The 26399-nt window shown below is 43.5% G+C and overlaps 1 long non-coding RNA gene across 2 annotated transcripts in view; it reads left to right on the forward strand.

Annotated features, from left to right (window-relative positions):
* Positions 1-26399, forward strand: part of LOC138429083 (uncharacterized) — a 100331-nt gene that overhangs the window by 68006 nt on the left and 5926 nt on the right. For both annotated transcript variants that reach the window (XR_011252674.1, XR_011252673.1), the window contains 4 exons: positions 459-572; positions 1438-1555; positions 24466-24565; positions 24663-24775. This is a non-coding gene — a long non-coding RNA (uncharacterized lncRNA). The remainder of the gene's footprint in view (positions 1-458; positions 573-1437; positions 1556-24465; positions 24566-24662; positions 24776-26399) is intronic.

Below are 26399 nucleotides of genomic sequence, written 5' to 3' on the forward strand. Positions count from 1 at the left end.
GGCTCTCCACTCCAGTATTTGTCTTATCTGAATTAATTAATTATTAAAAATTTTTTTTCTTGATGTGGACCATTTTTATTATTTATTCTTCTCAGATCTTTTAAAATGTATTTAATTTTTATTTTATATTGGGGTATAGTTGATTTATAATGCTGTGTTAGTTTCAGATGTACAGCAAAATGGTTCAGTTATGCATATGCATATATCCATTCTTTATCAGATTCTTTTCCTATATAGGTTATTACAGACTACTGAGTAGAGTTCTCTGTGCTATATAGTAGGTCCTTGTTGATTACTTATTTTTTTTAAAAAATTATTCTTAATTGGAAGACAATCACTTTGTAATATTGTATTGGTTTCTGCTGATGTGGACCATTTTTAAAGTCTATATTGAATTTCTTGCAATATTGTTTCTGTTATTTATGTGCTGCTTTTCTTTTTTTTTTTTTGGCCCTGAGGCATGTGGAATCCTATTTCCAGGGGTTAAACCTGTACTCCCTGCACTGGAGGTGAAGTCCTAATCACTGGACCATCAGAAAAGTCTTTGAATTAATTTATACTTAAATTTCAAGGTATGTGTGTATGCTCAGTTGCTCAGTCGCGTCCAACTCTTTGCAAACCCATGGACTATAGCCTGCCAGGTTCCTTTGTCCATGGAATTTGCTACAGGGAAAGAGACACAGATGTGTATAACGGACTTTTGGACTCAGAGGGAGAGGGAGAGGGTGGGATGATTTGGGAGAATGGCATTCTAACATGTATACTATCATGTGAATTGAATCGCCAGTCTATGTTTGACGCAGGATGCAGCATGCTTGGGGCTGGTGCATGGGGATGACCCAGAAAGATGTTATGGGGAGGGAGGTGGGAGGGGGGTTCATGTTTGGGAATGCATGTAAGAATTAAAGATTTTAAAATTTAAAAAATAAAAAACTAAAAAAAAAAAATAAAATGACTGATAACTAATAAGGACCTACTTATTGTTTAGAGAACTCTACTCAATACTCTGTAATAACCTATGTGGGGGGAAAAATCTAAAAAACAGTGGATATATGTATAACTGATTCACTTACTGTACATCTGAAACTAACACAACATTGTAAATCAACTTTATGCTAATAAACAATTTTTAGAAAGTGACTACTGTATTCAATAAGACAGGACTGGTGCATGAGAATGGCATATCATCTGATATACGATGACAACATTTATTATGTGCTTTGAAATAGAAATGAAAAAAGTGCTTTGAGAGCTTATATCAGAGGCATCAAACCTCATGTAGGGAAAGAGGAAGGCTTCCCTGGTGAAGAGCTGTTTGAGATCTTGAGAATCTCCTCAACTTCTCTTCAATGGGGCCCTCCAGTATATTAGCGTGAGGGGTCAGATGCTGCTTTGTTGTACATCCCTTTAATTGTCCTTGCTTTCTTCTCTTTCTAGGACAACTCCTATCACCTCATTGTTAGCTCGTTTGCCCCTGGAAAAACATCCCCATGCAAATAAACCCATAAGAGGAGCCCTGAGCCTGCCAACACAAACATTTCATCACCATATTCAGGTAAGTAAAAAGACTTCACCATGTATTATTTAGAGGTTATCACAGGATATACGCAATTTGTGTTCTGTTTTTTAACCTACTATAGTGTGAATATATTCTCATGTTATTAAAAATTCTTCCTAATTGTATTTTTTGCTGGCTATCAGAACTTTCCATCCTGTGGCTATATACCATAATACGTTTCATCAACTTCTTACCTTCGGCATTTGGGCACTATTTTCTTTTATTGCTATTATAAATAATGCTGTGATGAACATTCTTGGGCAGAAATCTGTGTTTACATTTCTGATTATTTGCTTAGGATAGTTTCTTATAGGAGAGGAGGATTGCTGAATTGAAAGTTATGAGGGTTTTGATTTTAAGGGTTTTCAAACCATATTGCAAAATTGCTTTCTGGAGAGTTTGTATCAATTAATCATCTCTTCATCAATGAAAGAGAATTACAGTGTATTCTGAGGTTCTCTTTTAAAATCGTATCAAACATGTCTACATGTTGCTCCAGAGGCTTTATAACCATCATTTGTAGTGGCTGCATGAAGCTTGACTGCAGTGATGTGCTGCAATCATCCTCTCTAAGAAGAGGTTGCTAATTGATGCTGTTCCTGCTGAGCTCTTCCTGGTCCTGCCAAATGGAGCGCCTCCATCAAGTCACAGCTGTTTGGAATCCATCTGGCCCTCCAGGGCTGTTGTCAACTTTCCACATCCATGGGTAGTATTTCTTAAGCACATACTTTCCTTTAATGATATTTCAAAAAGTGGGGGTTTCTTGGAGCAGAATCCAACCCACGTTGGTGACATGGGTCTTTGGCTAGGACAAAAGATATCTCAACTAGGGCATTCATTCTGCCTAATGTTGGTTGAAATGGATGAGAACTGGAATGGGAGTCAGAAGATTTGGGATGAGACTGGACAATTTTGGTGACATCTTGTGTGCTGTGGCTACCAATTGGGGATTTTCTGGTTTCAGTGGACAGAGACTTCACTCATGCTACTTAAAAAGAATAATTCACTGTTATGTAAATGAAGATATCAGGGAGGATAGTTTCAGGTATGGCTGGATCCTGGGTTTCTACTAATGTTACAGCCTTGATTTTGCTCTCTAGTATCTTCATTCTGTATCTCTATATTGGTTCAATTCTCAGAACACTCTTCTTATAGAGGATCACAAAAGTTGTTGTCAAATACCCTAGTACAAGAGTCAACAAACCATGACCCAGGGTCAAATACGGTCTGCTGCCTAATTTTTTAAACTAAATACTAGGACAGAGCATGCTTATTTGTATATGTATGGTCTATGGGCACTTCTGTTCTAGAGCAGCAGAGAGTTCAGTAACTATGACAGAGACTATTTTTGGCTTCAGAACCTAAAATATTTACTATCTGGCCCTTTACAGAAATTTTTTGCTGATACCTACTGTAATAAAAAGGATACTAATCCTCAGTCTCAAAAATTTCTCTATACTTGATCAATTATTAGCTCCCCAGCCATCCTTGGTTTCATACCATAGCTTTTTTTCCTAACCTCTTGAATCCAGAGGCCTGTTTTTTGGAACTTCTAACTGGCTCAGGCAATAATCATTCTATACTATTTCTCTTAGTTCCACCTACCACAAGAGAGGGCATGTATGGTCTTGTTCCTATTCCTGATCATACTTCCCAGCTCCTGCCAGTCAGGAGGAAAGGGCATCTAGACTGTTCTCTCACCCCAGAGCATCGCAGCTGTCCTCTCCTGTTATGGGGCAGCTTCAGCTATGAAGATACCATGCCTGCAGGAGTCTAAATGCTTCTTATTCATGAGGATGATGAGCTCCTGAAAAATGGCCCATGGTGTCTGTCTTTGAATCTGATACATGGCTTTGGAGGTTGCTTAGATCAGTGATTTTTCAAACCCCATTCATGAATCAGACAAAAGTAGATTCCTTTTTTATTATTACTATTTTGAGTGAAGTTCAACAGAAAAAAAAAAAGGTAAAATAAGTGTTTGATGTATGTGTGTTAAAGTCGTTAGAATCTTAACTGCCCTTCAATCTCATTTCCCTTTCCCCAGAAGTCCGTTAACTATAACTGTAGTGTTAAACCTGACACCAGCCTTAACCCTAACCTAACCCTACTCTTCCTGGTGGATCAGATGGTAAAGCGTCTGCCTGCAATGTGGGAGACCCAGGTTCTATTCCTGGGTCGGTAAGATCCCCTGTAGAAGGAAATGGCAATCCACTCCAGCACTCTTGCCTGGAAAATCCTATGGACGAAGGAGCCTGATAGGCTACAGTCCATGGGGTCGCAAAGAGTCGGACACGACTGAGCAACTTCACTTCACTTCAACCCTACTCTTACCTACTCTAACATTACCTATTCTTATCTACTCAAACATAACCCAGATCTAACCTACCCTTGACATTAACCTTGATCCAAGCTCAAAACCTTAACCCTAAACCTAAATCTTAAAAAAAAATATTTATTTTAAACTGATGGCTAATTGCTTTACAGAACTAAACCTAGATCTTAACCCTAACCTTCATCCTCAAATTTAAGTCTAGGACTTTGAGTTTGATAGTGATTGTCTTAGAATAATTTCATTAGCCATGTTATTCAGTGGAATTTCCTGGTAATTTTACACTGAAAGAGGTTAGTCAGAAGTTACATAAAAAAGGTGGGATGAGAAGAGTCATATTTTCAATTAAAAAGGAAGTGCATTGATTGCTGGAAAAGCTTAGTGTTTCCACAGACTGCTGCTGCTGCTGCTGCTAAGTCACTTCAGTCATGTCCAACTCTGTGCAACCCCATAGACGGCAGCCCACCAGGCTCCCCTGTCCCTGGGATTCTCCAGGCAAGAATACTGGAGTGGGTTGCCATTTCCTTCTTCAATGCATGAAAGTGAAAAGTGAAAGTAAAGTCGCTCAGTCGGGTCCGACTCCTAGTGACCCCATGGACTGCAGCCCACCAGGCTCCTCTGTCCATGGGATTTTCCAGGCAAGAGTACTGGAGTGGGGTGCCATTGCCTTCTCCGGTTTCACAGACACTCTCAGGTAAATAATTATGTTAAGCAAGCAACAAGCATGTTCCCTTTATATCAAGATGAAGATATCACTTCTGTCTCACTTTCAGACCATGTGTAGAGTCCTTATGTTGGGGAGAAGTGTCTGTTTCTGTTTTGGGTCATGTTGGATTGGAAGGTTATTCACCTGAATCTCAATTAATGCTGGTAGGACTACCTCCCGAAATTCATGGTTCTCTAACATCCAGGGTCAACAAAATCCATGTAAATGGAAACTATAGGAAAGGAAAGAATTTATTTGAGAGGCTAGAATAAAGGAGAGAAAAAGGATGGGACAGGTGAGAAGAAAGGATGGGAAATAATGAAAGAGAGATCCTGAGTCCCAGTCACTAACCTCATGCTGCAGTCTGGTCAGATGAGTCCTCTGCTTTCAGTTCTTCAATGGTTGTGCAGTGTCTACAGGATAAAGGCCAGCTGCTTGCCAGCACACACAGTGACCATCATCTTGTACCACCCTACTCTGGAATCCTGCGTTTCAGTGCTACCCATTTATATGAAGTTTCCCCAGCGTACCGTGCTGTCATACTTCTGTTTGTCCATGCTGTCCTCTCTTTCTGGAATGCTCTTACTCTTTTTATCTGTCTGGATAGCTTCTCCATTTGGCTCCCTCTGACCCCCCTCCATGCTCTTTCGCTGTGCCCCAGGCTCACGTCAATCATAGCACTTTTCCCTTCATTTAGCAAGCTCTCCTCTGTGCCAGGTGCTGTTAGAAGGTGAATATTAACAGTCAGTATCTCAGGAGGAGGAAATGGCAACCCACTCCAGTATTCTTGCCTGGGAAATCGCATGGACAGAGGAACCTGTTGGGCTATAATCCATGGAGTCAGAGTTGCAAGGAGTCGGATACAACTGAGTGACTGAGCATATACCATCTCAATCCCAAGTAGTTGTGGAAACAGATAAGTCACCAGGAAGTTACCCAGCCACACTGTGATATGGGATATTCAAGGGTGTTAGGCTCCTGAAGGAAGGTAGCTCCTCTAAGCCTGAGGCTGAGTGTTCTAGGAGGGTGAGCAGCATGATGAAAGAGTGTGAAGAGAGAAAGACCTTGAAACCTGGAAGGTGTGAAAGCAGTTTAGGAAGATTTAGTCTGTGGGGAGAGTTAGGCAGGAGCCAGGTCATAAAGGGCTTTGCCAGCTGTATTAAATATTTGGATTCTATCCTTAGAATTGCAAGAAAACCACTGAAAATTTCAAGCAGAAGATTTACACAATAGTAATGCACCTTGGCTATATTTGTTTTATTTTCTTGTTGTCTCCTACACTAATAATAATCTCAGCTAATGTTGCTGGAGGGTGCCATAAGAAAGATATTATGTTGAACTTTTCATACAGATTATCTCAGTTAAGGCTTGCCCAGAATCACTGCAGATTTCTCCAAAAATCACTGCAGACAGTGACTATAGCCTTGAATTAAAAGATGCTTGCTCCTTGAATGGAAAGGTATAACAAACCTAGACAGCGTATTAAAAAGTGAAGACATCACTTTGCTGGCAAAGGTAAGTATAGGCAAAGCAATGGTTTTGGAAATCAAACCAGTCAATCCTAAAGGAAATCAACCATGAATACTCATTGGAAGGACTGATGCTGAAGCTCCAATACTTTGGCCATGTGATGCAAAGAACTGCCTCATTGGAAAAGACCGTGATGCTGGAAAAGATTGAAGGCAAAAGGAGAAGAGGGTGGCAGAGGATGAGATGGTTGGAGGGCATCACCAACTCAATGGACATGAGTTTAAGCAAACTTCTAGAGACAGTTTGAAGGACAGGAAGCCTGGTGTGCTGCAGTCCACGGAGTTGCAAAGAGTTGGACATGACTTAGCGACTCAACAACAACAGCAAAGCTTGTCATATAAGATAGATACTGCTGTATAAGATTATTATTTCATCAAAAAGAGATTCAGAGAGATTAATTGTTAAATACTTCTAACCATTAGAATAATTCAGCACTTCTTAATTATCTAAATTGAGATATTCATAGTAGCTATTTGAGAGAACTCAGAGTATACTTACTTGTGGGATCTTGTTCATCCACTTGATATTCTTAGAACTCTTGAAAAGGTATAGTTTCCATTTCATGAATGATGACGTCGAGGAGGTGATGTGGCCAGGTACTCCCAGGTGAGATCTCAGTCTACTTGGACACTCAGCTCTTGAGGATTGACCCTATATTTGTTAGGCTTCATGGTTTGGGCTCCAGTGCACAGAAAATATCTGGCTATAAAGGTTATGGTGAGCACACGTCTATAGGACTCTACACACAGGATTGAAACAATAAGGTTCTTTTCTCATTCTTGGGTGAGGAGCATGCTGGAAAATGAGGTGGGAGGGAGATCCCATCTCCATTGTTGTACCTGATGTTCCTCCAGTCAGTAAGGGGGTATCTGTTCTAGTCGGAGGAACAAAGTACCTTAGGTTTGGGTTTGTGAGACCTGGTCATCTCTGAGTTGTAGTGGCTGCTTTAGGGAAATTGTCCTCTTTCTTCTTTGAATTCCTTCTTCCTTTTTCTGTTTTCCTTCCTCTTTCTACTGTTTCTTCTTTCTTCATCTCCTTCACCTGTAGCAATGTCATCAACACGCACAAACACAGCAGCGTCACAGACACTATTCATCGTGGTCTTACCACTGAATCATGTAGTCTTTGCTGTCATTGTCATCGTCATCACTGTCATCTGCTACCACGTCAGTCTTCATTTAGCATCATTAGCAGCATCAGCATCAGCCCCCAGGAGCAATACCTTCTAACACACCGTTCTCTCATCATGGTCTTGTCTTTACATCATTGTTTTTGGCATTGTCCTATTTGTAATCATCACCATCATTGCCACCATCATCACTCCCGTTAATGTGCCAGACACTGTGCTCAGCACTTTGTACACAGTATCTCAGATCATTTACAAAAGTGACTTTTGTGCTTGACTACCAAAGCTGAAACTCCAGTACTTTGGCCACCTCAAGCGAAGAGTTGACTCATTGGAAAAGACTCTGATGCCGGGAGGGATTGGGGGCAGGAGGAGAAGGGGACAACAGAGGATGAGATGGCTGGATGGCATCACTGACTCGATGGACGTGAGTCTGAGTGAACTCCGGGAGTTGGTAATGGACAGGGAGGCCTGGCGTGGTGCAATTCATGGGGTCGCAAACAGTCGGACACGACTGAGCGACTGAACTGAACTGAACTGAACCCCCATTTTACAGATGACAACCCTGAGTCTCAAAAAGGTGAAGTAATTTTCCCAAGGTCACACTATCAATCTTGTTTCTTCTATAAAGCTGAAGACTATTCTATAGACATCAGATGTTCCAGTTTATTGTTAGGCCTTAAGGAAATTACAAGGCTGAGCTCTTACTCTTTGTTAACTGACGCTGCTATGAATCCCATGAAGGAGATTTAGAGTTCATATTCTCTGGTAACAGTTGTTCCCTGATTCAGAAGAGCTGTTCTTCTTTTGATTAACTGTTCAATTTATGTTTATGATTATTATTTCTAAATGGATGTTTAGAGGTGAACTGTTTCAGATAATAAATCAGAGCCATGATTCAAGCCAGGATTTGCCTGACTCCAAAACACCATGCTATGTGACTTCCTTGGGTGATTATACCAAACATAAGTCCCATAGTTCCCAGGTTCATGGTTATGTATCTTACCCGTACACCTTGTTTGACACCCTAGAGTATTAAAATACTCCATGGCAACAGTTCTCCCTGGAAACCATACCTGAATGGGTGGCATCATTTCCCAAACTCCCTTTTCTTTCCTTGGCCATAGTCCAGCCCTTTTAAGGGTTAGTGGTAGTGGTGGTGTTCAGCCGCTAAGTTGTATCCAACTGTGCAACCCCATGGACTGCAGCATGCCAAGCACCCCTGTCCTTCACTATCTCCTGGAGTTTGCACAGATCCATGTCATTTGAGTCAGTGATATTATCCAACCATCTCATCCTCTGCCGCCCCCTTCTCCTTTTACCTTCAATCTTACCCAGCATCAGGGACTTTTTCAATGAATTAGTCCTTCACATCAGGTGGCCAAACTGGAGCTTCAGTTTCAGCATCAGTCTTTCCAGTAAATATTCAGGGTTGGTTTCCTTTAGGATTGACTGGTTTGATCTCCTTGTAGTCCAAGGAACTCTCAAGAGTCTTCTCCAGCACCACAGTTCGAAAGCATCAATTTTTTGGTGCTCAGCCTTTTTTGTGGTCCAACTCTCATACCCATACGTGACTACTATAATATATGGTGGAAAGATAGATGAGAAGTCAAGTCCAGGTTCTAACACTACTGGCTGCCTGACTTGGAATAATTTACTTCCACGTTCCTGAATTCCTTTATTCTTCATTTATAAAAGAGAAATAATGCCAACTGCTTCATAGTTATGAAATTTACATGAGTCCATGTAAATTGTTTCACATGTATTAGATGTCAATAAGTGTTGACGTTAACTCATCAAAATGAACTCACCCTTCCTTCTTTTTTTTCCTTTCAGAATTGTATGCTAAATGGCTGGTTGAAATCCTTAATATATGAGAGAGGGAGAGATAAAGCTGATCTGAAATGGTTCAGTCTGTGGCTAGCAGAGGGTCCTTTGACAAGTTGTTTAGCTTGGCTAAGAATCATTTTCCCTATTCCTTTAACATCCAAATGTCTGCTATATGATGCTACTGATCATATTGTTTGAGCCCCACGCCCTCAGGTAAAACCCACTAACACAAGAGTCAAGCACAATTTACTGAAGAGGTTGTTGGGGAGACAAAGCAATGAGCTATCACAATAAGTTACCACATCACAAGCAAATTGAAAACTTCCCAAGTGTATTACTATTATATTATGTCTGTGTTTTCCTTCTTTGACACCCAGTTTGGTGCTCTGGATCCCTTCCTATGATCGGAGCAATTCTTCTCTGCCCCAAACTTGCAAATTCCACTCATAACTGAACTTGAGAAAATAAGAGAATCAATGGTTAACTGTGGTCGCCTTTTATCCAAGCCACTTTGGTGTTCTTCTCCTGTGACTTGCACATAACTTTTTGGCCTCATTCACTACTTCAAATTGTTAATTAAAGTGTCTCCTAAACAAAGACAGTGTTTTCTCCAAGAGATGTTATCATGCCAGTGGATAAGTGAATAAAATCTTGCTTTACTTCATTACATGTAAAACGAAGGTTTTGGTCAGATTTAGACAGCTTCATTGTTTAAATCTGCTTATACTCCATAAATTGTAGGTTTTTGGATCTATTGGGGAAGAGAAATACCATGGTGGTTTCAATATTTGTTTCAACATAAGTCTCAGACACACACCGTCCCAGGCCTGGATATAATTTCATTAGAATTAGAGCTCAATATCCATTATTTTCATACAATGTCCATGTCTATTTTGTGCCAGGTAGACATACAAATGAACTTTGGAATTTAGCCCCATCTATGACCTTATTTCTGCTTTTATCTCTCTTATCTGTTTATATGTGCTGATTAATTAATTAAGCCATTAATTAACTACTACATGTTTATAGGGTATATATGTGCTAGGCACTGTACTAAATACTAAAAATATGGGTCTTTATAATCTTGTGTATGTATGCATGTGCGTGCATTAATCAAATAATTACACAAATACAATCAGGACACAATTGTGGTATACGCAGGAAGGAAAAAGCCTATGTGAGGAAACCTGTCCAGCTGGAGATGTCCGTTAGAAGTTTCCTGAGCTCCATGCCTCCATTGCTTGTTTTGAACCCTGACCTTTCTCTCTGGACTTAAATTTCAGTTCTTTAGGCAATCACAACAGACTCGTGTGTTCTGGAGTGGGGATGATGAAAACACATGGACAAGATGGATACGAACAATATAAGAGGGAAGTTCCTGGGACTGAGACAAAGCAGGTGCTCACCTGGCCTAGAGATGATCCGGGAATGCTTCCTAGAAGAGGTGATAACCTGGGCTGCTTTGAAGGGCAGTTAGGAGCTAGATAGGCGAAACAGGGAAGGGGATGAAAGGTGGTCCAGGCAGAGGATATCATGTGAATTAATGTTCAGGGAAGAGACACCATTGTGGAATAGGTGTGTGTGTGTGTGTGTGTGTGTGTGTAAACACAGGAAATTTCATGGAGTGGCAACATCCATGGTGAGCAGTGAGGCTGAAAGGGGCAGCATTAGCCAGAACCTGGCATCAGAGCTGAGCATTACCGTAGAATTCTACAGAGAAAGCAGAAGAACAGCCTCCGCCACCCAGACACTCCCCTGCTTCATTCCAGGCATCTCTTTAAACTCTTGTTTGTTGAGTTCCGTTTTCTCATGGCTCTTTGTCTAAATATCTCTCGCTGTTTAGGCAGGTAATCTGGTCCTTCTCTGACAGTAACAAGGATGTGTATCTTGGGAGAGACTGCCCCGAGTGGTCAGAAATACTCCGGGGGGGGGTGAGACAATGGCGAAGTGTAAATCACAGAAGAAATATTGAACGTTGGGAGCCAGCAAACAATAATATGCCACTTTATTCCACTCCTGCCGGAGGTTTATATATGTTACTGTCACTTTTATACTGTTCTCCACCACTGGTAATTTTCTCTCAATCTAATTTTTATTTCCCAAGGGTCTACCAAGGTTAAAAGTGCTGGAAAACCAATGACTATTCTTTCGCCAAGGGATAGTAAATTAAATTAACCGTTGCTGGTGGCCAACTCTGGTCAGAACTATTTATATGTAAATAGGTGAAGCCCCTCAAGGCATTTTTGCAGTTATTAGTTGTTCATTCCGGATGTTGACCATAATACGATAGGTCATGAAGAAAACTCTTGGAACAGGGGGAGGAATATCCCCCTGGTCTTCCATTGTACTAGCTAGCTTTCTGTAGCTCAAGCACCAGGAGCCCCCAAACCTTTTCTGCCTGCTTAATGAGTTAAGAGTCTAAGAGTGAAGCTATTCTTGGTTCCGGACAGACGGTGAAAACAGGAACAGAGGGGTTAAACCCTATTGCATAGGCATAGGTTGGCATCGTCCCGGACTCTGTCCAGTCAGAAGACTTATAATTTGCATAGTGCTCACTGGTTGGCCAGTACCAATTATATCTATAAGAGGCTCCTCCCCTCATGATTGGGGTGTGGCTTTTTCAGTGGGAGGGTCTCTTTTGAGGACTGTTTATAGGCATATAGCACTCTCCCACTGAGTGGCACCATGCTTATGGAAAATACAATAGCCTGATATGCTAACCAGGTGTCTTTGGTTGGCTTTTCAATATTAGAGGATTACAGAGGATTGCTTCAAAGTAGCAAGTCCCAGAGCTTCATTTCATTTCTCATTCCCTTCTCTTTCTTCCCCACTGTCAGAGACGCAACTCTGGCATTCCTCTTCAAGCTCCCACCACCCACAGTTATCCTTTACTCTGTGGAACCAAATGATTTCTGGGCTGTTTTCCTAATTTATAGCCTGTTTCTATGCTTGCCAGCCCACTTGAATGGCTCATTAAATCAAGCTCATCAAGAGAGGGACTTTAAAAAAGGAAAGAGGGGGCTTATTTATTGAAATAAAAGAGAGAAGGTAGAAATTGTACCAGTATCTCAGCCTTGCCTCCGTTCTGCCATTCCTGCCCCAGGGTGGAAGACCCTTACACGTCCTGGCAGGTCTGCCTCTGGGTTGGGCATTGCTCTTATTAATGGCACTGTTACTTAGCTGAGTGTTTACCAATTTCTCCATTCTCTTTGAAGGTATATCCTGAGCTTGTTGAGAGAAGTAGGACTACTTTATCTCGGATCCTGTAGAATTGTTTTCCTTTGAATTTCCCTTAGACACATGTTGATTTTCACCAGAGGCTGACCCTTGCTTCAGGGAGACCAATAGTATTGCCATTGTTGAGAGTTTTGCCCACCCTACCTCTCTGTGGTCCCGTCTGAAGCCCTGCATGAAAAAATTTTAGAATTAAATCCAGGTCCCTGTGTACAGTCCTGCCAAAGGAGTATGTGGAAGCTGAAATCGAGCCAGCATCTGTTTGCTGTGCTGTTTTCTTTGACTCTTCCTGGAGGAAGAGATGTATTGTTCCTTGTATTAAGGCTCAGTAAGCTTGCCTGTTCCCACCCAGGGGGCACTTATTTTATTTTCAAATTGCATGTAGGCATTCTGTACTCAACAAGAGGAGCCTGTCCATGGAAGGGATGTGTGTGGAGGAGAGGATGTTGGGGGGATGTTACTAGCTCTCCGAGGCACACTTTACAGGTGCTTGCCCAGGAAAATGTTTGTTCTCCCTATGGAGCCAAATAAGGGATGAGGTTCCCCTGATGTCTTGATTGCCAGGGGTCTCAGAATCAGTTGGTATAAATATGCGGAGTTGAAATGTAAGTCTCTGTGTGACATTTTCCCCAGTTTTGTCCTAACCTCTGAGTGCTGATTGTGCCATTTTACTGAATTGGTATCCTGTATACTCTTTGGCAATAATTACGAAACAAATAACTGAGGCTGTGGCAAAAGTCAGTAGCCTGCAGGATGAGTGGACCAGGTTCTTTTCAGCACAGGATGGTTCAAGCACGTGGGAATGCTTTCACTCCTCTGCTAGTTCCCTACAGCAAAGTCACAAAGCAGTTCTCACTTTGCTCCAGGGTGTGGCCATTCCATGGTAAACAGGGTGTAAATCTCACAGCAGATTATCGGGATGAGGATGTTGATAAACTCACATTAAGGCTGAGTTTCTTGGGGGAAAATATTTTCCGACAGACACCATGAAATTATTTCAGAAAGAACGATGGCAGGAGGAAGCCCATTCCGTCACTGTCCCACCTGAGAGAGTGACTGCTGTGGACCAACCACCTCCTTCCCCAAAGCAAAATTCCTGCCCAAATTGCTTTACACACCGAGTCAGTATCATTTAATTGTACATCCTTCCATACAAATCAAACAAACCAGCCAGATACATATGTGAATGACTGTATTCATAGAGGCAACGGAAGAGCGTTTATCTCTACACTGGAGAAATTGGTATAAATGAACTGTGAGCAAATCCTCCTTTAAATGATGCACATGTGTTAGGCTGCAGGGTTCATAAATTAGCCTTTTGGAGAGTCCAATCATAATCGAATATGCTTACTATTCAGACGTTGTAATCTGAGCATTAAAGATCTTGAACAAAGATCACGATCTTGGAAGGTATTAGATAAAAGAAATACTCCCCCAGAATTGCATTTATTAGCTCCTGATTTCTGATTTATGTTTCATTAGCCTGTGGTGATAAGTATGGAACCGTGGAAAAGAAAAGCACGGATCCTCACTTTGGAACATTAAATTCAGATTTTTGACGATAACCTATTTTTGTGCTGCTATTAGGGGAGCGCCAGCTTGTACCCACATCCAGTTATTAATCTGTGAAATGTTTTCTCTCTAGTGTGTTATGTTCTTTCTAAGTCTGCTGCACTTAACCGTCACCAACTAAGTGGGTTATTAAATGGGTTCAAGAAATGAATCAATCAAGTATATTCAAATGCTCCGTCTCCAGCATTGTTCTTTGACTTCATTATTTAGGCATTAAATTCCATGCAACACTGGATGTAATTGTCAATACAGAGGGGCTTGATTTGTGGGCGACGGGTTCTTTTTGGCAATTACAGCTTTAGGTTTACAAGCACACCAGAAATCCTTGCTGCATGATAATACCATTAGCATGGATTCCATAATCATGTCTTTCAGGGGATCACAGCTAGCTGTGTCGGGGGAGCTGACATTTTCATTAGAGAATGAGTTGGTCTTTGTAGTAGTTCATGAAACTCTTTGCACACCTAGCCGCCGGTGACACTGCTTTGGTGTGGAAAGACACCTTGCTCGGCACCATAAGGCAATGGATCTTACTCTATTTACCCAGCTTAGTCAGAAAGAAAAACATGATCATGCATCATGTAAAGAGTCAGACTGCCTGGGTTTGAATTCTGACTCTACTGCTTCCTAGCTGTTTGACCTTAGGCAAGTTAACTTCACCTCTCTGTGCTTCAGAGTTCTCATCTGAAACATGGGATAACAGTAATAATAGTATTGTCTCAGTTTTAGCTTCCTTGGAAGCAGACACTGAGACAAAGATTTGAGTGCAAGTAATCTATCTGGGAGGTTCAACCAGGCTCCTCTGCCCATGGAATTCTCCAGGCAAGAATACTGGAGTGGGTAGCTGTTCCCTTCTCCAAAGGATCTTCCCAACTCAGGGATTGAACCAGGGTCTCCTGCACTGCCGGCAGATTCTTTACCATCTGAGCAACCAGGGAAGCCCTAATTTAACTGGAAGAGTCAGAAAACATGGGTAGGTGAGTGGAGAAGTGAGACAGGGAAGGGAAGGCAGTCCTAAAGGTGGTATCTTTCAGCCTACTGCCAGTGAGACAACACAGTGGAAGTCACTCCAGGAGGTGCTGATGGACACTGCGTAATATGCAGCTCAGAGTTATACTTCTGGTGGGAGGAGTGAGCTGGTGTATTAGTTAGCTGTTGAAGCATGTTCCCAGGGCAGGCGCAGCTGCGCATGGCACACGGGAGGATGAAGCTGACTTCAGCAGCCCAAGAACCCTGGCAAAGAATCCAGGGGCCAGAGGCTGGGGGTTGGGCTCACATGCCCTGCAGTGCTCCAAGCACCTTCCTCCTCGAGTCATTTCACAGGCTCAGCGAGCCCAGCTATAATAAGCCAATGTAAGCACTTACTACCCCTATCTCGTGGGCTGGAGTGAGTACTGAACGAGACTGGGTAAGTAAAGCCTGAACCAGCACAGCGCTGGCAGAGATAAAGTGCTCTGCAAATGTTTGTTACACAAAATGCCTCCCTGTATTGATCTTTGACTATGTGTCTTTATTTCATTAGCTTCTTTAATCTTCTCAACTAGCCCTTGAAGGTGAGTGTTAGTATCACTTTTTCCTGGAAGAGGTCATAGGAGATAAGTTAGCAATCAGAGCATAACCTTGGGGTCTCAACACAGGAAGCACTGTGGTTGAATCTGGCTTCTGCTCACTAGCTGTGAGATCTTGGACAAGTGGCTGAATGCCTCTAAGCCTCAGTTTCCTCATCTGTGCAGTGGGTGCAGTAAAAGGACTTTCTCAAAAGGATGTTGTGACCATCGGAAAACGTTAATGCTTGTGAAGATCTGCGAAGAGCCTAATAATTAGTAGCAAGAGCAATCATTGTCATTATTATCAGGAGTAGGTGTAATAGTAAGAGGCAGATTAAAAAGAATGAGATAATGCAATGTGCAGCAACATGGGTAGACCTAGAGAATACTGAGTGATGTAAGTCAGACAGAGAAGAAATACCGAATGGCATCCCTTATATGTGGAATCTCAAAAGAAATGATACAAATGAACTTACAAAACAGAAACAGAAATAGACTGACAGAGAAAGAACTTATGGTTGTGGGGAAGAAGCGGAAGGTGGAGGGAAGGATGGGGGAAGGGATAGTTAGGGAATTTGTACACATTGCTATATTTTAAATGGATAACCAACAAGGACCTGGATAGCACATGGAACTCTGCTTGATGTTATGTGGCAGCCTGGATGGGAGGGGAATTTAGGGGAGAATGGATACATGTATAGGTATGGCTGAATCCCTTTGCTGTTCACCTGAAACTATCATAACACTGTTAATTGGCTATACTCCAATACAAAATAAAAAGTTCAATTAAAATAGTAAGAGGCAGACCCAAGGTTTGAACTTAGGTCTGTCTGACCATATCTTATCCCATTGGTTCTGACTAGATTACCTGATAGGTATCCTTTAGAAGGCCTTCCCAGGTGGCGCTAGTGGTAAAGAACCCTTCTGCCAATGCAGGAGACCTAAGAGACATGGGTTTGATCCCTGGATGGAGAAGATCCCCTGTAGGAGGGCATGACAGCCCGCTCCAGAGGAGCCTGGCAAGCTACAGTCTACAAGGCTGCAGAGTCGGACACGACTGAAGTGACTTAGCATGCACACACACATCCCTTAGAAGGAATGGTGGGTAGCTTCTACAACGGCTCCCAGTGGTCCCCATCACCTGGCATCCACGTTCTTCCCTTGAGTGTGGGCTGGTCCTAGGGCCTGGCTTCTGATGAACAGAACAGCGGAAGGGATGGGATGGCACTCCCGAGATTAGGTAACTAAAAGGTTAGGTTGCTCCTATCCAGTCTGCACTCTCTTCCTCACTTGCTGACTCTGATGGAAGCCCGTTGCTATGTTGTGAACTGTCAGTTGGAGGATGGAGAAGCTCCCTGGCACCAGTTTCTGCCCACAGCTAGAGAGGAACTGAGGCCCTTAGTCCATTACCTCTGAGAAACTGAATCCTACCAACAACCATGTAGGTGGTCTAGGAAGCAGAGCCTTCTCTGTTCAGGCCTGAGATGACTGCAGGCCTGGCTGATATCTTGACAGCAGTCTCGTCAGAGCCTGAATTAAACGGCCCAGCTAAGTGATGCCTGGATTCCTTGCCCACAGGAACTGTGAGTTGATTAATGTTGTCATTTGAGGCACTAAGTGTTGGGGTAATTTCTTATGCAGCAGTATATCACTGACTAATACAGAAAGTATTAATTTGTTCCGAGGTTTCTTCTACTTCCAAGAATTGACAAAAGTTGATGTCCAGGCGTAGGGGTCAGTCAGTTTGGTCAGTCAGCGGAGTATAAATGAAAGCTATAGTCCTGGGGTCTGGCTTTTCAACGTCCTAAAGGGCAGTTCCTTTTTGTTCTAATGGGACCTCGAGAGATGAAGGTCAAAATAATATTATGGTACGCCTCAAAAATGGTGCTTTACACTAGTAGCTTTTAAACCTTTTTGATCCATGGAACTCTTTGTTTGAATCAAATTTTGCAGGAGAAGGTCTACTGTGGGAACTAGGAAAATAAGAATCTGTCCTAGTGGGAAGAAGATGGAGTCCTGGGGCCTCCTTGGTGGCTAAAGGCTCCCCGTGTGTACACATGCTAAGTCACTTCAGTCATGTCTGACTCTTTTTGACCCTATAATCTGTAGCCTACCAGGATTCTCTGTCCATGGGATTCTCTAGGCACGCATACTGGCATGCGTCGCCATGCCCTCCTCCAGGGTGTCTTCCCAACCCAGGGATCAAACCTGCATCTCTCACGTCTCCTGCATTGGCAGGCAGGTTCTTTATCACTAGCACCACCTGGGAAGCCCAGAGTGCTCCTGAGGACAGGTCTAAAGCCACTGCCTAGGCCTTGTTCCTCAAGAGAGACGCAGGTAATGAGATAAAATAAGCACAAGCCAGCACATCTGCTGAACAGGCAGGAAGGATATTGTGTCAGGGAGTCCAAGAGCCAGGAGGGCCGGCTTTCAGATGTGAGGACTTCCAGGCAGTCAAGTCTGGCACCGTCAGACAGAATACAGACCCGTGGGCTCTACTGTCTTGTCCTATGGTAGGAACCTTTGAAGGCTCTGGTAATGAGAGTGAGAACAGAGAGCCATCCCTTGGTATCTGCTGGGGGTGGGGTGAGCGGTGGGATGGGGATCAGTTCCAGGACACTCAGGTCCCTCATATAGAGTTTGCATAGAACCTATGCACATCTTCGTGTATCCTTTAAGTCACCTCTAGGTTACTTAGATCACCTCTAGATTACTCACTTATAATACTTAATACAATGTCAATGCTATATGAAGAGTTACTGTCATGTGGCAAATTCAAGTCGTGCTTTCTTGTACTTTCTAGAATTAAAAAAATTTTTTTTGATCTGTGGTTGATTGAATCCTCAGATGTGGAACCTACAGATACTCAGGGCCAACTATATAAGGCTTCTTTTGGAGGGTTGAATATCAATAGGGAGGGAATACATGGCTGGAAATGGAAAGGCCCTGCTTCCTATTTTAGAATGTGAGAAACTTCACCTGATGAAGATTGCCCTGTGATGGGAAATATAACACATGGACCCTTCAGGTAAGGATGTGTTAAACAGTTGGATGTAAACATGTTTCTTAAGCTTGCCTGATGATCAGAGCTGTGAGATAGACAGAATTCAGTTCTCTAGGGAAGGGGCCTGAGACGCTATAGTTTGAACCAGTGCCCTGGGTGAGTACCAGTCCAGTGGAGACACAGGCATTTGGTACAGGAGTACTTATTCTTGGTTTAAGAGGCTCACCTATTAAAACATTTAATACAATGACTAGAAGGTGTCAGGCACTATAATGGCTCCAGAAATGCAAAGAAAAATGATACATGGTCTGTACTCTTTGAAGTGAGGTGAAAGTCACTCAGCTGTGTCCAACTCTTTGCCTCCCCATGGACTATACAGTCAATGGAATTCTCCAGGACGGAATACTGGAGTAGGTAGCCTTTCCCTTCTCCAGGGGATGTTCCCAATCCAGGGATTGAACCCAGGTCTCCCACATTGTGAGCGGATTCTTTACCAGGTGAGCCATAAGGGATGTCCAAGAATACTGGAGTGGGTAGCCTACCCTTTCTCCAGGGAATCTTGCTGACCCAGGAACTGAACCAGGGTTTCCTGCATTGCAGGCAGATTCTTCACTAACTGAGCTATTAGGGAAGCCCCTGCTCCTTAGGGGCCCACATATGGGTCTGGAAATCAAAAAGCAAACATCTTTTCCAACGTGGCAGGATGAGATAGATCTATGAAAGAGGGAATAAAAAAGCAAAGGCAACTAACACATATGGATTGTCCCTAACTCACCTAAATTATTTCTTTGTGGTTATTTAAAGTGAATATAATATAATTCAAATATGTCCTAGTCCACTCCTTCTTGGGGATATCCCTGTTCATCTGATTATTCCAAGGGTTTCAATGGCTGCACCGCCCTGTCCTCCTGGAATTCTAATTAGCAAGTCAAGGGGAATGGGCTGGATTTTCACACATCCTTTCCCCAAGAAGGACTTCGGTCACACAGCCTCAGTTTTCCTGCCTGCTGTGTTCCTTCCTCAGAGACAAAATTACCACCAGCTCCAGGAAATGAGCCCCTTGAAGGAAAATGATTAGCCTTGGCCTCAAAGTGCTTGCAGAAGGTTTGCAAACAATACAACTACGAAGTATGAAGAACAGGGTGGGTTGCCTTCTCTTCTAAAAAATGATTGGATCCCACTGTCTTCTGAAGATGAATATTTCTGCTGGGCAGATTTGCTTTGTAAATTGCAAACTCAAGTGGCTTTTTTTCCTTCTTGCTGCTCCAGTGAACCAGGAATTAAACATATTTGCAATCAAATAAAATGTGAGGGCTCTTGACGGGGTGGAATTCTGACAACGCTGGGGCTCAGATGTATAGGAAGAATGTGACAGTGTTGACACAGTTGTTCTGCATGTGCTTGTGGGGAATCTTATGGGGGACAAGGTGCTGTATTAGTGATGGAATGATATAGTAGTGACTGAGAGAGACAGGTTGTTATCTTCAAGGGCTGAAAGTTGAGGGATGACATAGATTTTATATAAATCATAAGAAATAGAATATATATAAGTGCTAAGATGAAGAAAGCATGCAGTCAACAAATTGAATGTCTGTCTACTCAATAATGCCAGGCCTTTTGCTAGCAGTCACCAAAATAGACAAAAATCAGTCTTCAAAGAAGTGTTTATTTCTGGGTGTATATGTGTCTTGTGGGAGATAAGTGCCATCGTTTTCTCATTTATTTTGATTGTCAAATGGTGAGTGTTGTGAAGATCATGAAGAAAGAGGGGGTAAAGAATGTGTATGTTTTATTTGTCTACATGGATGCATACATTTGTGTGTGTTTTGTGCAAATACATGTTAATGTGTATACATTTGGTGGAGAATATAATTTTAGATTAGTGGAGGAATTTGTTTTCTATTGTTGCTCTAGTAAGTTACCATAAATCCAATGGCTTAAAATAGCATAAGCGCATTGTATCACAGTTCCGGAGGTCAAAGGTTTAAATGGATGCAGCAGGCCTGCGTCCCTTCTCTGAGCTCTCTGGGGGAATCCATTTTATTGCCTGTTCTAGCTTCTGAAGGCCACCTGCATTCCTTAGCTCATAGCCCGCCCCCCCCTCCCCCCCCGGCCCCCACTTCAAAGCCAACATCTTAGCATCTTCCAATGTCTTTCTTTCTCTGACTCTGACCCTCTTGCTTCCTCTTATAAGAACCCTTGCGATTACATCGGGCCCACCTTGATAGTTTAGAACAGTCTTCTCCTACTGAGATTTAACTTAATCACGTATGCAAAGTCCATTTAACCACATAGTGCAACCTGTTCATAGGTTCCTGGGATTAGGACCTGGATGTCTTCAGGGGACCATTAGTTAGCCACCACAGTGGCTTAAGAAAAGCCTCATGAAGGAGTTAGTTGATCAAGGTCCCAAGGGAGGGGAGGGTGAGAATAAAGCAGATTGCGGAGGGCAAGCAGGTTATAAGAAGAGTAAATAGTAGGTGAGTCTGGAGAGTGACTGGAAGGTTTGAGGAACAGCACAGGGTCCAGTGTGGCTGGAGGAGAGTGGAGTGATGGGGAGAGTGATGCAAAAAGGGTTAAAGAAATGATGGGACTCAATTATGCAGAATCTCAGTATAGGAACTGGCTTTCACTCAGAATGAGATGGGATCCAGGGAACACATTGAGTACTGGGCCTCAGAGCTGCCTGTGGGTAGAGCACTTAAGTCAGACATAGAGGAAGGAAAATGTAGACTAAGATCTGTGAGCTTCCCAGAGAAATTGGTATGAATTATAGATAGCATTTACTGAGGGCTCTGTGGCTTCCCAGGTGGCACTAGTGGTAAAGAACCCGCCTGCCAGTGCAGGAGACATAAGAGATGGGGGTTTGATCCCTGGATCGGGAAGATCCCCTGGAGGAAGAAACGGCAACCCACTCCAGTATTCTTGCTGGGATAATCCCACAGACATGGGGTCGCAAAGAGTCGGACACGGCTGAAGTGACTTAGCACAGCAGCACACACATCATCTATTCTGCTATTTACCTTCTAGACCTTGTAACACTCATGGAAATGGTTTACCCTTTAAATAAGTCCTTAATGCCTCAGACCATCTTGAGGCAGACAGATTTATTGTATTTTACAGAAGGAGAAACTAAGGCTGATGAGGATTAGTATTAGGGCAAATCACTAATAAATATGATGAAGCCAGAATTTGAGCTTGGGTCCTTCCTACTCTGGGGTCTAGACTCTTGCATCTGTTGTTTCATTTGGCTGCCTCCCAGTTGAAGGAGGAGCATGAGTCCACCCAAGAGACCACTGGTACTTGGAAAGGAGTGTTGCAGACCTGATTCAAGAAGGAGCTTGTTGAGATTTCCCTGACAGTCCAGTGGTTAAGAATCTGTGCCTTCAGGCAGCATGCATTCAATCCCTGGTCAGAGAACCAGGATCCTGCATGCCACACAGCACAACCAAATAAATAGATAAATAAATAAATTTAAGTAATCATCTTAAAAAAAAGAAGGACCTTGCTTTTCCTGTTGGCTTTGAAAATTTGAGAGCAAGGTGTGAAGTTATGGAAGCAGAAGCATCTCAGGAAGGATCAAGAACCACTGTTTCATGACCCATGTATCTTTTCATGAATTGGGATGCCAGCTGGGGAATGGGCCAGAGGCAGGCCACTTCTGCTCTGGGCAGCCCAGGTGAGTAACGCTGGGGAGAGTGCCAGGTGTATTCATTTATTGAGTCCTGACTGTGCCAGGAGCTGGGGACTCATCATGGAACAGGACAGAAGGTCTCTGTGATCATGATCCTTGCTCTTTGGTTGGAAGACACACGATAGAGTAGGATGACGAAAAATTCTGATTAAGTGGTAACAAGGTAATGTGATGGAGAATAATTCAGGGACAATTTAGATGGTGGTCAGGGAGGGTCTCTCCATAGAGATGAGCTTTCCTTGAGACTGGAGAATGAAAAGGCAGCATCTATGGGAAAAGCCAAAGAAAAAGTGTTTAGAGGGAACAGTGCACGTGGAAGGTCTGTGTTGGGGATGAGTTCGGAGTGACTGAGGAATGGAGATTGGTACTCGTGACTGGGGCTGAGGGAGGCTGGCCGTAAGCAAGCAGATGGCAACCTGAACAGGCCTTGCAAAGCTTGATCATAAGTTTGGCGTTTGTTCTCCATGGGATTAGAAGACCAATGGTGGTTCAGGGCAGGGCTCTGCCTTAATCTGACTTACATTTTAAAAAGCTGGCTCTGGGTGTGAGGTAGTTTGGAGGGAGGATAAATGGGAGCTTGGGGTGGAGTGATGTGTCGGGGGAGGTTAGGGAGATGTTGATGGATCACGAAGTGGGCAGAGGGGAGAAGAAAGAAGCAGAGGTGATTCTAAGCTTTTGGTTTGAACTAGGTGGATGGCGATGGTGATTGGAGAGGACCAGAGGAGAAAATGGTGTGAAACTGGGGGAAGCAGGGAGCAGTAAAGTGAAGAATCCGAGGCCTCAGATGGAATTAGAAGGCAAGATGGAGGAACTTCCGTGGCGGTCCAACGGTTAAGACCTTGACTTCCGGTGCACAGGGTCAGGGAGCTGAGATCCCACATGCCTTGTGGCCAAAAAACCAAAGCATTAAAAAAAAAAAGAAAACAGAAGCAATGTTGTAAGAAATTGAAGAAAGACTTTAAAAATGGTCCACCTCAAAGAAATCTTAAAAAAAAAAAAAGACAACAAAATGGAGGAGTCAAGGTACATAGAGACCCAGGGAGATATAGCAGAGCTGAGCAGGATGAAGAGTGGGTTGAAGCTGTGGTTGATTCATGTTGATATTTGGTAGAAACCCACACAATACTGTAAAGCAATTATCCTTCAACTAAAAGTAAATAAATTAAAAAAAAAAAAGTGGGTTGAAGGAGGCTAAGGAGGTGGCCACCCAACAGGGCACTGCTGATCCATGCTCTCAGCATCTGGCATTTTTAGGGAACTGAACTTACTTTTGCCAGCATGCAGAACTCCACTGAGCTGCCTGAGGCTCATCAAGGGCTCTACCAAGGAGTGAATGTGGTAGGGAAAGACCTGGGAGTTTAAGGCATTTGGAGACCAGAGAGTGATAAAATCTACCTATATGATGCATATGAGCCCTTCCAGAGGTGAGCTGGGGACCATTCCCACACAATGTGGAGACTCAAGTGAGCAGGTATCCAGTGAGCTGAGCACCCCTTTGTTTTGAGATGGAGAACAGACTTTCAGAATGAGGGAGGGGAGTTGTTTACAACACAGTAAGAACATCAAAACAGTAAACCTGGGTAGCAATTTGGGCGTTCCAAAGCATTTGCTGTTTTTCACTGGGGCTATTTTCCTTTATTTAACAAACTCTTGATTGAAGTATAATATATATATTCAGAAAAGCACATTTACATAAGTGAGCAGCTCAATGAATTTTCACAAACTGACTACCCTCACATAACGATCACCCAGATCAAGAATTAAAACAGCTTTTGCCAAAGCACACTAGAATGACTATTTCTTTGATGTCTCTCACGTCCGTGCCCCAAATCAGGCAACCAGCCCCACTTAAATCAGTCAACCCCAATGGGGTATGCATGGAAGGTCGGCTCCCTGTGCCCTCCGGGTCTGCCTGAGTCCCTCATCTCTTGCCTGGGTTCTGTTCACTTGCAGCTCACCTGACTTGCCCAGCTTTCTCAAATGAGATACCAGCAGGCCTTCCTTGGTGGTCCAGTGGTTAGGAATCCACCAGCCAAGGCAGGGGACACCGGTTCAATCCCTGGTTGGGGAGCTAAGGTTCCACATGCCTAGGGGTAACTAAGCCTGTGGGCCACAACTACTGAGCCCTAGCACTCCGGAGCCCGCGTGCTGCAATTAAGACCTGATGCAGTAAAGCTGAATGAATACATAAAAAAAAAAGGAAACACTAACTTTTCAGTTTCTTGGGTTCTTTCATTGATCAAGGACATAGCGCCCTTCACAGAGCCTCCTCCTTAATCAGCTTTATCCCAAACACGTATATATGCATATCTTACCTTTCTTTTGTTTAAGGTAGCTGGAAGCACTACACAGAACCTAGAATTTTTAGGACAAGCCTGCAATTTTTAGGTCTGAGAAGATAATGTGGGCGAAGAACGAACTGAATAAAGAATGAGGTACTTTAATTAAAATCTTTTTGGAGGGAGAGAAGTCAAAGATTCTTTGGTGTGCCAAGGAACGCAAAACGCTTCTGTGGTTTCTTCTTTTCCTCAGATTTGAACATCCCGCAAGGCAGGGGGCGTGGAGTGCTGGCACCTGATGGGGAAGACCAGGGGCCCTGGAGTCAGTGAGACTGAGGTTCAGGTCCTCCCTCTGATTCTTGCCAGGTGTGTGAACTTGATGATTTTTTTCTGCTGAACCTCTCCGAGCCTCTGTTTTTCCATCTTATAAAAAGGAGATCATAACAGGTACCATTTCAAAGGGAAGTTATGACAGTTAAAGAAGAGATCACATGTAAAAGGTTTGGCGCAGAGTGTATTACCACTAGACTGATTATTCTGATTATTAAAGGAATAATAATTGTCATTAGAACAATGTTAAAATTACTGCTGATGCTGTTATTATGGTTATTATTACTGTTGCTATTTGGCAGGTGGTGAAACTGAGACCCAGATTAAATGACTTGTCCAAGGCCATGGGGCAACGCCTGTCCCTTGACTTTTAAGCCAGCACTCTGTGAGCTCAGCACGTTTTCCCCATTAAGCCCACCCAGGCCCCCTTCCCAGCCCATCTGGTCACCGACGGCAGCTCTGATGAAGCAACGGGGGCAGCTGCCAGCCTGAGAAGAGAGACTGGCCAGCCCTGTGTGCCGGGCATCATTTAATTAGATGACCTCTGAAGCTGGCTTTTCCAGTCTACCGTCCGGCCTCCAGAAGAGCAGCATTAAGGAGTTAATGGGGCTTGGCGGAGGCAATGGGCCATCTGTTCTTAATTACCCAAAGTGTATGAGGCCGAGGGCAGGCTGGCGTGGGGGCGGCGGGGCACTGCCAGGCTGGCTGCCCTCTGTCAGTTGCCTGGCCTCACGCCTCCCTCCATCCCTGGGTCCTCAAGTCCCTCAGTTTCCCTTCTCCTGTTTCTCCTGCCTCTGAGGCGGAGAAGCAGAAGCTCGCATTCAGGAGCTGCAGTGCTGGGAGTAGACGATGGGGTAACTTGCATTTGGTTCTCCAGATGCACAGCCTGAGGCATGGATTCCTGTGCCAGTGACTTTTGGAAGATGAGGGGCTGGAAGGGGAGTGATGGAAGCAGGATGGGGCAGAGGAACCAAGCAGGATGGAGGTTAGTGTCACACTGGGGAGCTCTGGAGCTGGAATCCAGCACAGAGTTGGTCCTGCCTCAGTGCGAGAGGCTGATGCAGTTCCCTGGAGAGGGCGGTGGGCAGCTGTGTGTCGCTGTCAGTGGAGACTCACAGCAGCTGGAGGATGGGTGCACCTGCCAGAAAGGAGAGCTGGGTGGGGTACCAAGAGGAGGCTACCTAGCAGACCCTCGAGAAAGAATCTCCTTTGGAAAGGAAACAAGCCTGTTTTCTGCTTCCTTTTTCACCCCTGACAGGAAGGGGAAAAAGTTGTGTCCCTCACTCCCCAAGCCGTGATCCATATAAAGCCCTTTCTGCTTTTCCTCCAAGGCAGATGTTCTAGCTGTTGAAGAGGATGGACTTTGCATGCAGGTGTGGGTTTGAGCCTTGGTTCTTCTGCCCACTAGCAGCTGACCTTGGGAAACATATGTGACAATTCTGAATCTCAGCCTCCTTGCCTGTAAAATGGGAATAATAGTACTTATTACCTTTTGGGGATTTCTGTGAAGATTTAATGAGGTGGTGCTTGTAAGGTACTCAGAACATGTCAGCATTAACTAAGAATTCCCTAACTGACCTCTCCTCTTTCTTTCTATTATTATTACTGTTGTTGGTGGTGGAGGTGGTGGTGTTGCTATCCCCTGGCGAGGTAATGGGCT

The sequence above is a fragment of the Ovis canadensis genome, chromosome 24 (assembly GCF_042477335.2).
Source record: "Ovis canadensis isolate MfBH-ARS-UI-01 breed Bighorn chromosome 24, ARS-UI_OviCan_v2, whole genome shotgun sequence".
In the NCBI taxonomy this organism is placed as follows: domain Eukaryota; kingdom Metazoa; phylum Chordata; class Mammalia; order Artiodactyla; family Bovidae; genus Ovis; species Ovis canadensis.